This window comes from Corapipo altera, unplaced genomic scaffold (assembly GCF_003945725.1).
Source record: "Corapipo altera isolate COAL_440 unplaced genomic scaffold, ASM394572v1 1, whole genome shotgun sequence".
NCBI classification, from domain to species: Eukaryota; Metazoa; Chordata; class Aves; order Passeriformes; family Pipridae; genus Corapipo; species Corapipo altera.
In genome coordinates, this window is record NW_020884873.1 from 22816211 (window position 1) to 22830052 (window position 13842).

A 13842-nucleotide genomic window follows, 5' to 3' on the forward strand; every position below is an offset into this window, starting at 1 on the left:
TCAATAACTACGTTCTGGCAAGCTGTATGTGACTTTCTTTTCCACTCTTAATTTATGATGGTTTATAAAAAAGAAATATTTCCTTTGGAGGTACTTTCAATCCTCTACTTAACATTTGCTCTGAAGAGGAATGGATACTTAAATTTTTTTCTCACCTCTGCAAATAGCACATCAAGTTATTTACTTTATATTGGGGAAACCAGTGTCTTTAGTTACAATTATTCTAGATGATCATTTGTTCTGTCACAGTTATAACATTTCTTTGGTATTCAACAGCTAAACTAGGACAAAAAGTAAACAGTGTCTTGAGAATACATCCCTCTAGTGCTGCATTGTAGCTGGGTGAAAGACTGCCTGCAGCTATAGGCCCAGTCACCATTTCAGCAGAATTTGCAGTAACTGTAGTGTTGAGGTTGGAAAGGTTAACCTGACAACCAGCCTGGTTAGCACCTTTCCCAAACCTAGAAAAAAATCTTAAACATATTTGAATATAAGAACATTTGGTTTAGGGAACAAATAAGGATTCACTGTGTTAGTTCTTATTTAAAGTGATTTACTACCCAAGGGAGTAGTGATTCTTCTGAGATTTTATATTATTTGGCAGGAAAAATATTACTCTAGGTAAGTATGCAAGTGAGAACAGTACCAAGCTAACTTCCTTACAGACTTGAAATATCATCTTTCTAATGATTTAGCAGTTATGAAAATGCCAGCATTACTTTTAAGTGCCAAAAAATATGCAAGAGGCTTGACAATTCGTGCATGAACTCTCTTCTGGTAAACACTGAACAGGGAGAAAAAATGGAACTCTTACATATTTCTAAATTGTACTTCTGTGTAAAGGAGCTTTTATAAAGTAAGTCCCACATTGTCTTTTCCCTTAGAGTCACATTTTCACCTGAATCTTTTGTAAGCTGCGCTTTGAAGAGAATAAATGTGCGTGCTCACTATGATAGGATTGCATTCACCATCCACAGGGCTCCCCAATTTTCAGGTTAATCTAGAGCACTGCTACAGCTGCCAACAAGTATCTTTTCCTTTGGTTTATTATCATTGAACAATATGTATGATCCATATGCAATTGCACTATTACTGTATGCCAATCCATCTTTATAATCTTGACTTTTATTAAAAGTAAAGTTACCATTGCGTTGATGTCTGGTAAAAGTGATCCTGCCAGTAAAGATTTAGTATCAAATACTTATAAAAGGGGATAAATAATAGTCACCTGTTAATTAAAAGGGAAAATCAATTAAATAAAAGCTATGTTCATTTGAAAGTAGACATCTGAGCATGTTTTTTTTTATATATTAAGAGAATTGCATAATTTTTTTGTGATTTTTGTGTTCAGTGAATTGTGATTGGTTTGGATTTGCTTAAAATTGAATTTCTTTTAGCAAGATAGAAAAAGTAGTACTTTACATAACTGTTGAGCATATATTATTTGGCTTCTACAATAAAGCTATATTGATGATACGCAACTTCATCAAAAGTACCTGAAAATTTTTTTAAACTAATGCAAAATTCTTTTCTCTCTGTCATAGAGTCAACATAAAACCCAAAGGATTTGTCGAGACTTTATGAAATAAGTAAGTATGAATTAAGATCAGGTTGTGTATTTCAGATTTTCTTTGAGATTATGTAATCTTAAATTTAGGTTTAAGCTTCTAAGCCTCTAGAGTAGGGCTTTGTCAATGGGATCTCCCATTGTTTTATATTCATAAATATTCTTCCCGTGAAATATGCATTTCACATTTGGGTCCTTAGTATTTTCTCCTCCTTAGTTACAAATTCATTGCCGTAACACTATTCAAGTTTTGATTTAATTCTGGTAGTAGACTATTTTTAGTGTTAGTAGATGTAGTTTGGAGAGACTATATGACTTACTAGTCTTGTTTATGGTAAAGTTATGCCTTCCAGTGGTTGCAGTGAAATCCTGCTTTATGTGCAAAGAACATTAGAAGTGTGGCTCTGTGATGATTGTAGTAGTAGAAGTAGGTTCTTCATTGGTCCTTGTTCAGTTTTCTGAATAAAAAACGGCAAAATATGCCTAGGTTTTGAGCAGTTGGGCTTCTTGGAAAAATAGGACTTCACTGACTCAAAGCTGAGAAAATACTCATATAGTTTTGGAGGTCTACTTGTGGTTAAGATATCACCCCCAGAGCAGCAGCAAACCTGTAACAAATATCAGCTGCTCCAGAGTCTTAGTTTAAGGTACAGAGGAAATGGGACCATGAACCGAGTTGCCAAGAGATAGTTCATGTTCTGTTTGGCTAAATCTACTGTGGAATATGTTTTCCAGCAGTGGGCTGAGGCAAAGAGTTGATAGTGGCCTTACCTTAAAACTATGCAGCTCTCTCTGGCAGAACTTACTTCTTAGAAGCCAGGTTAATAAAAAAAGTTGTATTATTTTCAGATGCATGAAAAATAGAAGGATAGAATGTCATTTAAGCAATCTTCTTTCTTAATCTAACGGAAGTCTGCTTGGCTAGACTTGGTACTCGATTCCACTGAACAGGTCATTTGTTTATTATGTTTATTTTGTTATGTTTGTGTAGCCAAGTTACTGACTATTTGAGCCTATCTATTTCTGAAATGACACTACATAAATTTAGCAGAAGAGTTTGTATGATAATGCACATCTTTTTTGACTGTAGAAAAACATAACAATTTGTGGCAGAAACACTGGAGACTTGACCAAGCTACGCTTTGTGAGGAACTGTGCTAAACAGGAGTGTAAGCTATTTTGTGTACCTGAGTCCAGGAAATACTTGAGATAATTACTGAAGGTAATTCTGCATGAGAAGTAAACAGTGATTAAATTTTGCTCTTATGTCTGGTTGAATTTCAAAGGTAAATGGAAAAAGTGATTACTGCAAGGTGTGGTGGCAGAGAAGGCAATAAAAAACCTTGAACCCTCTCCACTGTTTTCCTGTGACGGCTTCATTCCAAAATGTTGGCTCTTGAACCTTATGCATTTAGTCAGGCTTAATATTTCTTATTGGAAGCTACCTTTAAAAAAGAGCAGATGATAAAGTCATAGAATCATTTAGGTTGGAAAATACCTCTAAAATAATCACAGATCTGTAGGTTGATATGAGTGGAGTAGACTTATAATAGGTAGCACACAAATTGTTAATCACAGTTAGTCATTATCATCTACATGACCCTTTACAAGACTCTTAAGATTGATTATGGGCTACTTGAAAACATCCACACATGTAAGCTGATCATTGCTCTGTTTTTAAAGAGGGTGTATGGTGAACGAATGCATTACTAGGTTTGGAGCCAAATTACAGTGGGGCCTGGTATTGTCACTTTTATTTCAGTGCTTTTGTTTCAGACTGTGGTTCTTCTATTGTTACTAAATATATGCATTGGAGCTGTTTGCAATTTAAGAGTTGACCCTCCTAGTTTTGAGAGGGCCAGCAGAAGGTAGCATTTAAGCTATTCCTAAGGGCTCTGCTGAGGTCAAAAGCACAGATGTGTGCTTGTTTTGTATTTGCACATAGGAAATCGTGCAAGGACAGTCTGTGGGCAAACAGAAGATTTGCATTTAAATGTACATGTTGGCAGCAGTAGGAAATCACTATGGTGGCTCTGTATTTAAGCCTAGTGATTTCCATATGCTTTGGGTTCTGTTGCTCAGCTTCTGCGCAGGTGGAATATGTTTTCTGTATATGGCTACAATCAAATGGTATCTGTATGGGGGATGGATTCAAACAAAAATATGTTATTAGAGCTAGACAGGACGCCTTCAATTTCTTTTTTTTTCCCTAGAAAAGAAAGTTTTACTGAGGAATTGTCTTTATTTTGACAAGCTGTCTTCAGAAAGCTTTCCAGGGCCTGTGAGATAGAATTTGTACTTGAGGAAGATCATCAGAATGGTCACTGAGACTCAGTAAGCTTCAAATTAGGAAAAGTCAAGAAGAGAACTTTTAGTTGTTTTTCTGAGCAGTGCTCTGAGTGCTTTTCTTTATTGAACAGCCTATGTTAATTAATTAAATATTTACATGTATTTAATTGTAAATTATTTAAATTGCACATCTTGATAAGTATCTGTTGAAACTTTTTCCTTTTTGTATTTTGTTTTTTTTCCCCTCATACAACTAGTATGAAAGTAGTCAAATATATGTATGCAGTTAGTCTTGAAAAGCATTCACCAGTGATATAGTATTCCTTAATAGTAATTTCAACTTCCCAAATTTTAGGAAGATAAATAAAAAAAATGCAGTTATACAGAATAAAATCAAGTTTTCCTCCTGGAATTTCTCCCAAAGTTAGTATATTGGGCGTTAGTTACTACTTTATAGTAACTACTGGTCATTCCTGATAGCAGCTGAGTAAATGGTTACTGAACTATGTCCTGAGAGATAATAAATGTAGGCAATTTCAAATCAAAGCCTGGGGGTGGTTGATTCTGTAATTCAACTTCTTGTTGAGATGTGTGTTAACAGCTTCACATCTTTCAGTGTAATGAGGCTCAGGTTTTACTGGTCTTTTGGTGACGACTGTTAAAATATTGATGGGAGTGGTGTTTAGGATAAGTATGCTGTAAATTAATACCTTTTCCACTGTTACTGCTTCTAAAGGTGAACCACAGTAAGACTCGATCTGTCTATTGTTTTATTAAAGTTCCCTACTTTCTGAGTTTGGGAACAAATCCAACTCTTTCAAATTCCTTCATGGAATTAAAAAATGTTTTCTACTGTGGTAATTCAGTGTTTCTCAGGAAGAAGAGAAAAGTCTTGTTATAGTTTTAGGAGTTATCTGATTTGTCTATTGCTAGCACTGATAGATTATGTCTCTTCGGCTTATGGCCATGTGAATCACCTAAAAACTGCTTTTTATTTTTTTTTATTATTTTACTTTTGCTATATTACTTCATTTGTTGTCTTATTAAATTAAATAATTAATGCAACAAATTTCATCCTTCCACCATGCTTGTGCAAGCTTTGTAACTTCACTGAAGAACTGTTCATGTAATCTTACTTGACTTACATGATGGCATTGCAGCTCTATATATATCATACAGTTTTCAGCTTTACCTCAAGGCTTCCTTATTTGTGTGAATTTTCAGGGATGGTGCTGGGTCCATCTCATTCTCAACAGGTCAAGTGGGACTGTAGAGTACTGACAAAGTTTTAGCAGTCTTATGCGTATTTAGAACTAAAATTTGATTTTAAAAAGCTTCATTTTCCATTTAATATAAATTTTAATATTGCTTTTACTGGGATAAATGACTTATAAAGTAGTAAAATTAATGATTAAATTAAAACTGATTCTTCAGAATGAGTGCTTAATATTTTCACTGTGAACAAAGGGTAGAAGAAAAAAAAAGTAAAATTTCTTAAAAGACAGTGTATCTCCTTAAGGTATGTGTATGTAAATTATATACTAAAGTACAACTCTGAGATAAGAGTTTAGGGAACACCTTAATTATTATTTTACTAGCCAGTTTTAACATTTTTCACAGGATGTAAAAAGATGAGCCTCCTTTTGATTTCTGTTTTATTTCCTGAGCCTTACTGTTACTGGTTTTAAGAGTTTAGATAAAACATCTTTGTATGTATATAAGAAAGAAAATTCTGTCAATAGCAATCCATTACTGGAAACATAAAACATATCAAAACCAACTTTTTTTTAAATGATAATTATAGACCTGATTTCTGTGGTTCAGTGTTTGTCACACTTTCCTTCTATCTGAATCATGAAGACTAATCCTAGGGAGAGGCTAAAGATACCATGGATTAAACATACTCTATGCATTGGTAGTATTGGCAGGAAGCTAGTAAGAATGATCCACCAAGGACAGTGCTTTACTACAAATCTTGCCATTTTGAGTTTTAAAAGAAATGAAGATATTATGGTTTAAATTAAGTTTGGAATAGGATTTAGAATTTGACTGAGGACAAACTTAGTTTGGGTGATTAGAAGGCATAGTCTATGCAAATGATATCCTGATTATGAGAATGCTAAAAGATCAGTTGTATTTGCAACTGTAAATTTGTCACTATTGAAAGTGGTGATATGTCTTTCAAAATCATCTATTAGAGTCAAAATACTTGCCTTGGAATGTGGCTGAAACCAGATTTTGCAATTGAATACTTGGACTTTGCAATTGGGTACTAGTTTTCCCCTATAGTAGGACCAAAATTGTTGGCATAAGTTCAGATAATTTCTACAGATGCATCATAAGTGACGCCAAACAAATTTCAGTAAAATAAATAAATTAAACCACACAAATTAAAATTCTGTAATATAAATGCCAAGCATGTGCTTTTAAACATCCCTTAATCCCTCATTTAATTTCTTCTTAATTTTCTGATTTTCTCTGATTATCACACTGATGTTTCCTCTTATATTTTATCTTTTTTGTTTTTTACCTTGGGAATTGTTATCCCCTTTGTATCAGTTTTATGTCATATTCATATCTAGGCTGCTGCCAGATGATCTTTGACAACAGTCTGCTGAAGTCTTTTGGGGCTTTCATGTATATGAAAGTGATCTGTATAGATACGGTTGTGGAATTGGTATTATGCATTGTAAGAGTGTTGTGAGTTTGATGTGTAAGTGTTGCCCCAGTATTAGAGATCAGAAAACTATTTCATTCTTGACCACTGCAAATTGCTAATAATTACATATTAATTGTTTTGTGTGGACTCTATTGGTACACTTTCCTGATTCAACAACACTGGAGCAGTCCCTTTTAACTATGAAGAGATGTCTGCCACTTGATTTGTCCTCAGTTGTACTCAATGTATAGGCCTCTTATATAATACAGTCTAAATTAGAAAGAATGAGCATGTAGTACAAGTACTTTACTACACAAAGTTAAAACTGATGCTGACACTACCCATCCTCAACATTTTTTAAATATAATGTACATGTATTATACAGAAATGGTAGTTTGTTTTAAGGTAAGATTAGTTCTTTTACTGACTTTCCTGGTACAATGGTTTTGATTCATACAGAGAAACTGCCTCAGGTGACTGATTTTTAAGGGTACTGTAAAATTCATGCTTATTTTAGGGACTGTATACTTCTACAGATGCAACCATAACATTACTTTCTTGGCAGATATTTGAAGACATCTTTCATGTCTATAGCTATCGAGCATTTGGCACATTATGAGCTTTAACTTGATGTACAGTATGTTACCTCATTCCATTTCTCAGTGAATAGACTTTAAATACTAAAGCCAGTTTCAAATGTAAAATGATGTAAAGAATTTATACTTTCAGATATTTTATTTTTGAGTAATGCTTTATGAATCCAGCTACTTAAATAATGTTATTTCATCATAAGAACACTGTGGAGCATCTGTTCAATGTGGGCATAATACAAACTCAAACAGGATGTTCTTTCATGTTGTCTTTTCAGGTGAGCCATTGGATGGTTCTATTTCATAAGCCACTAACTAATGCACACTCCACTTTACCTTTTCTTTCTGCAGCCACAAGGTAGCTTCTAAACACATTGACCTTGTTACTTGGTAACATTCACATCTAACATAACTTGGAGACTTCAGCTTTATGAGTAATATCTTTGTGCTGTAAGAGGTTAAGAGTACTAAAGGAAGAAGAGGGTGTGATTGAGTGAGTGTGGGGAAAAGAACGTGCTCAGAAACAGCACGGGTAAGGCAATGTGTGGAGCCAACCTGAGTGCACGTGTGTAGGGTTGTGCCAGCAAGTGGGTGAGTCTTCCTGGGTATTCAGAAGGGGCATTACATATTTATCAAGGGCAGAGAAAGGCACAGTTGGATGCTATAGCATAGGGGTAACTGCCATTTGTGTGAATGAATTCTTACTGTGTAAGAGCACAAAAAAAATTAAAAACTAAATTTGAGAAGGGGTAGTAGGTAGCTGGATTAACCTACAGAGTACAAGCAAAGAGCAGGTCCTCACTGAGGTGCTAAGAATGAGTGAGGACTGTATCTGGTAAAGAAAAGCCTCATCCAAGGGTCAGAATCATAGCAAAGAGTGCAGTAAAGGCAATGTCTACTCAGGTAGACAGTTAAACCCCCCAAAACTAAAATGAGGCTCAGTGGCTGGACAGAAGGGAGTAGTGGAGGACCAAGCAGATCTGTAACAAAGTCTGCAAACAAGGAAGGAGTCCTGGGGAACAGGACTTGAAGTTTGGAACCTTAGGTCTTAAAAGGAATAAAAAAGTGCTCCTTCATACAGTACTTAAATATGTAAAAATATTGGGACGGGGGGAAAGCATACAGAATGTACACTGAGTCACCTTGCTTTTAAAAAATGCTGTGTTTCCCAGGTTCCTTTCTTCTTTTTGTTTCTTCCCTTTATACCTGCTTATTTCTACAGTGATAAGGTTATCCTGGCAGTAAGGAAGTTAACATGAGGTATAACCATTGCTAGTAGAAGGACAGTTAGGCCTGTTTCGCTGTGTGAAAAGGCTGGTCGGTTCAAAGATTACTTCAACTCTTATCATAGTTGATTGTAACCCAAGGACTGTAACAACAACAACAAAACCACAAAAAAATCCCAAACAAACAAACCAGGAAAGTGCTAATTGATTTATATTTTTAGTATTTCATTTGCGTTTTGTTTACGTTTCATTTATTTTAATGCTTCATTGCTCTTCCTTCACTTCCAAACAGCTTCACTAGATAGCCTGAATGAGCTTGGAAAAGGTGTGCAGTTTTTTTCTTTTCCTTCACACAGGTTCCAAGTCTTCAAACATATATTCAAGGACTCTGTTGAAATATGTTATTGTGTCTCAGTAGACAAACATACAGAACGGTACAGTGTCATCTATGAAAACCCCTTCTCCAGGTTGGGTGATTAGTGTTAATGCTGTCCATTGCCCTTTAGGAGATCTTTCAAGACATTTAGTAGATGCTGTAAAAATGAGCATAGGAGGTTGAATTATGGACAGAAAAAGGCAGAAGTGGTCAGACAGTTATTTTCTTCCTTCTGTGTGTCATTTTGGTGGGCTGTTTAGCTTAATATAGGTTTGTTGTATGAATCCCTCCCACTACATAACTAGCCTGGTTAAAATTTTCATAGTGCAGTCCAGAGATGGGAAGTAGGATCTGCTTCCTGCCTTCATCTCTTATTATAGGTCTTGATGACTTTTATAATTTGATGTCCATGCTGTACTTACTCTGTTGGTGCTGGATAAAATATTTATAGTATGTGGTAACTTGATTTGTGCTAGTATGTGTAATAGTATTTTCTGTATGCATTTTGAAGGGAATAGAAGACTTATAAGTACAAAATTAAATAGATGCAGTTAGAAATGTTCTGGAAGCATAATTTGTGTCTTGCTGCACCTAAAAGCCTTCAGTATTTGGCAGCACTTTTCCACTCCCCAACTCCATATACAAAATAAATCAGTTCTATTTCTGTATTTTTTGTTGTCATAATTGAAAACCTGGAGGATTAGGCCCATGGTGGTTTTCTCACATTTTTTTTACTGTTTTATATTACCCCAATTGTTTCTATATCTGTATTTCAGAGGAGTTTTTACTTTAAAAGTAAATGTGGATCTCTTATTAAATTTCAAACAAAATTAAATTTTGCATTCCCAACATTCTCGCATTGGTCTCTGATAATATATTCTGCTATACAGATATAGAAGAAGAAACTTGGAATAACTGAAATCAAGTCTGAGGATTCAATGTAAAAATAATTAATTTACTGTAATTAAAAGAAAATTCCCACATGGGCAGACAGTTCCAAAACTTGCCAAATCAGGGCTTCTTACAACATCCTTTGAAGGATTTTGTTTTTTTACAGGTGCTCCTGGAAACAACAGGATCACTGACTTATCAAGTAGCATTATTTCTATTACTTTAATAGTAATCTTATGCAGAAATGAGAATCAAAATGTCTTAAGTAGATAATTTAAGTAGTCACTTGAGTGACTCATCAATAGTCACGTAAGTAGACTCATATTAGCCATGATACTGATTTTACTGGCAAGGAATGTTTTGAAACAGTAACCTAAGCCAGAGTGGCCTCTGTAAATCCTAGATAATTATTTTGCAAGGGTAGAGAAAAGCTAACCATTCTTACTTTGTTTTGAAATAGTATAGAAAAATTTTAAACTTTCCTTTAAAAAGTCTCCATCTTCCATCAGCGGAAACACCTCAAATTGCCCAATTCTGTGCAGAAGACTGAAATAATTGCAAGTTAACTTGATTTTGATTTGTTTTTTTTTTTTTTTTTTGCTTTTGCTTCTCAGCTGTTTTCTAGAATGAAATGGTTATCATTTGAGAATACGTAGGCAGAGTTCTACTTTCTGATCTGAAAGTAAGGTGGAGTGGAACTACAGAAAGAATTTCTGAAAAATAAAGTAATAAGAGTGAGCATCAAGAAGAATAATGGAATAGAGGGGGAAAGGCGGGTATGAAGAAAGGGAAAGACAGATAGGAATGGCACAAAAAAAGAGAGCAAAGATGCTTTTATGGTGCATGCTAGCTGCAGCTTGTGAAAATGCTATTTCCTTTGCCCGTGTGAATTAAGCTTTTGGTCTTTGCATCAGTGAAAGCACTTTGTTGCTGCTGCTGTCAGCTACCATTCTGGGAACCTCATTGCATATTGTATTTCTGATATTTCCTTCTTAATAACGAGGCAACATTTTGCTCCAAAAATGTGATGACTAAACAGGAGAACGCCTCTAAAAATGTGCTTAGCTTTAAATTTTTTACAGTCTTCAGAAGGGAAACAAATTTGTTCCATGCATCATACATAAACAGGATTAAAATCACATTGTTTTCAGGAGGAACACAAAACATTCAGTTATTTAGATGACACTTGTATCACCTGATAGATTAAACAACATTAATTCTCATTATTTATTGGTGAGAAAGGAGCACTTGCTTACCTGCAAGCTGAATGTATCAGTTTACATGTCTAATAATATCAGTACTTTGGTACAAAATTTCTAATAGATAAAGAAAATAAGGTAGGTATTTTTCTGTATTGTTTTATCAGGCAATTTTTGGTAACTGTTCTGATGTGCTTACAGTGTACCAAATTACTGTAAGCCAGTGGCAAGGCCTGTGGACCTAGGCATTCCTGTGTTCAGGAATTTTCGTACTAAAGGCATCACTTTCAAGGCATAACATTCAACTTACAATAACCTCCCACAGATCAAACTATGTAATTCAAGTGCAGCTCCTAGAGTATCACTCTTCATATTTTTTTCCATAATTAGTTTGCAGAGTGAAAGCCTCTTCTGGAGCGGAGGAGGTTTGGTTTCACTTGTATCTTCTAGTCATCAGATATAGGCTATTCTAGATACAGGTTCAAAAATGTCATAATACTGTTTAAACCCCAAGAGTTCTTCCTTGGAGTAGAGGACTGGACCAGATGACATTTTAAGTCCTACTTTTCCAAGTCCTTGTTCTAGAAAGAAAGACTACTTTTTGTCCTGTGGGAGCAGTGTAGTCTGATCAGTAGGTGTGTCTCATTTATGCAAAAGGAGATTAACTGTCAGTCAGCTGTCACTGCTGAAGATCTGTTATGACACTGTGCCATGCAAAAATAAGTGATATCTGTGGTGGTATGTCCATGAACCATTTGAGCATTAAAAGTATTGTAAATACTGGCTATCATTTTGCACATTTCTCTCTTTTTCCGTAGCAAGAAGAATTTACCCCTAATCAGGGTTTCTTAGGATAAAACCTGTTTTTGGAACGTGTTTCTGCTAATGTGCTGGAGAACAAGACTCAGCATGTGCTACCATTCTCAATTTCCTTTGACATTCATAATTTCTAGCAGGGCTGTGTTTTTTTTTTTTTTTTTTTTTTTTTTTTTTGTTTAAATGATTGTTAGATCTTTGTAATGACAACAAGGATGTCCCATTGCCAGGCAAAAAAAACCCCAAAATCCCAGGAGGCAATAAATGGAGTTGATTTTGTTAAAACCTCTTTTTACTCTTAAAGTAACTTGAGTAGCATGCAGAGTTTCAGAGCAAGATGTGGTATGTGTTTATTTTGGCAATAGCTGCCACATGCTATTTTTCTTTATTCCTTCAGTCGTATTCTCTCATAATGGGGGTAGAATGTTAACAGAACATAACTCTGAAGAGAGTCACCTTAAATACATTCCACTGCAGTATTATAAACTGATGCAATCAAACTGCTTGACAGCCAGGACAACTGTACCTGAATACATTTTGTATATAAAAGAGCTGGTAAACATGACACAATTGCAGAGCCTTAAAGCTAGTTTTTAAAGATGTGTGAAAGAAAGGTGAATAGGAATTTCCTTAATATTGGACTATGCTGTTGGAGTTTCTGAAAGAGTTATGTAGTGGTAACCAGCCACTGCTGTCACTTAATATTAAAAGCCATACATAATTATATACTTCTTGATGTATCCTTTTGTGCTAGCTGTGTGGTTATCTCCTTGCAAAACAGATATGAATCATGCCTAAGATGCACACGTATTTTTCCCCTTCTCCTGAAAAGGTATTGAGGCAGAAACAGTGTTGTACGAAAGCTTCTCATTGCTGTTGGAGGTGGTAAAGTTGCTCTGACAAATGCATTTGGGAGCCTGATTCCCATTGAAATCAGTAGGAATTGGGTGATTAAGGGCACTTGCAAATGTGGGTCTGGCTTTTGGCTAGGCTGCAGAAAAATGTTACTGGGATATCCACAGATGGGATAGGATCAAACAGCATGTTTTGGGTTCCACTTCCTTTCTCGTGTTGGTCCTACCCATTGTTTGAATGGTGCTACTCAGCCCTCAGGCCACCATCCACGATGAGTTTGCTGACAGCTTCTTCTTTATGACAATCAAGTTGAGCTTTCCATTGACAGTAACACACAACAAAGACTCCTTAGTTTCTGTGTGTCATCTGTCTCTATTTTGATTCTGTATCTGCCACAGATGTCAGTTCATGGTGGATATTGTTTCTCACGTTTTAACTTGAGAAGATAGTCCTTTCTGCAATCAATAGTATGGATTTTGCATTTGTATTTAAGAAAGCTGCTTGTTTCTTGACTTATCATATGTTTGTGTGCAATTAAGTCTAAAAGTCCCCCTCTACCCTATGGAAAAAAAAAGGTATGAAAGATTTTAATCCTGCATTTGTGTGGTGGCATGTTTCATAGCTACTGTTGTTGCAAAGGTGAGGTGACAGCTAGTGACTCTGGATTTTCCTCTCCAGTATTTATGTCCCATCTTCTGGATGCCTGTAGTTCACATGCTCTGAAATGAAATGTAAAACATGCTTGGTGTTTATATCTACTGTCACTACACTGTGCAAACACAGCCATCAATGTCTTCTGAGCTGCAGTCTGCCTTGAAGAGCTTCTTGTGGAGCTGCCCACACAAGAGATTCTGCATATGGAAGTTGTAGCAGAAGCTTCCAGCCTTTGCCTTCAATCTTGAGGTGGAAACTTAACATAGAATTTGCTTTTTGGCAGACAAAAAAGCAAAACCCTTGAGAACAGCCTGAATATATTTGAAACAATTTTTTATTATAGCAGATGTGAATGTGTGAAAGGTGATAGGGAGGCAGTAATTCTTCCAATAGTGCCATTCTGCATGGGGTGTGTGCTCAGGGTTAGTTGATAGGAAGGTGGCTGTTCTATTTTGTAGCTTCTTCCCTCTCCATCTGCAACATGGTCTCTTGATTATTGCTTGTAAAAGCATCAGAGCTGAAACTGAATAGAGGATAAAAATCCCAGAAAATCTAAGACATTTTTAAGTCTTAGCATTTTGTTAGGCTTTCCTGGATGCTTGGATCACCAAAGTATTTTTTCAAAACAATTTCTTAGTGGGGTTTATTCAGGTCTGTATAATATGTTATAGTTTACCTTAAATATATACCTGTACTGCAAGAAGAATTAGATATTGCTAT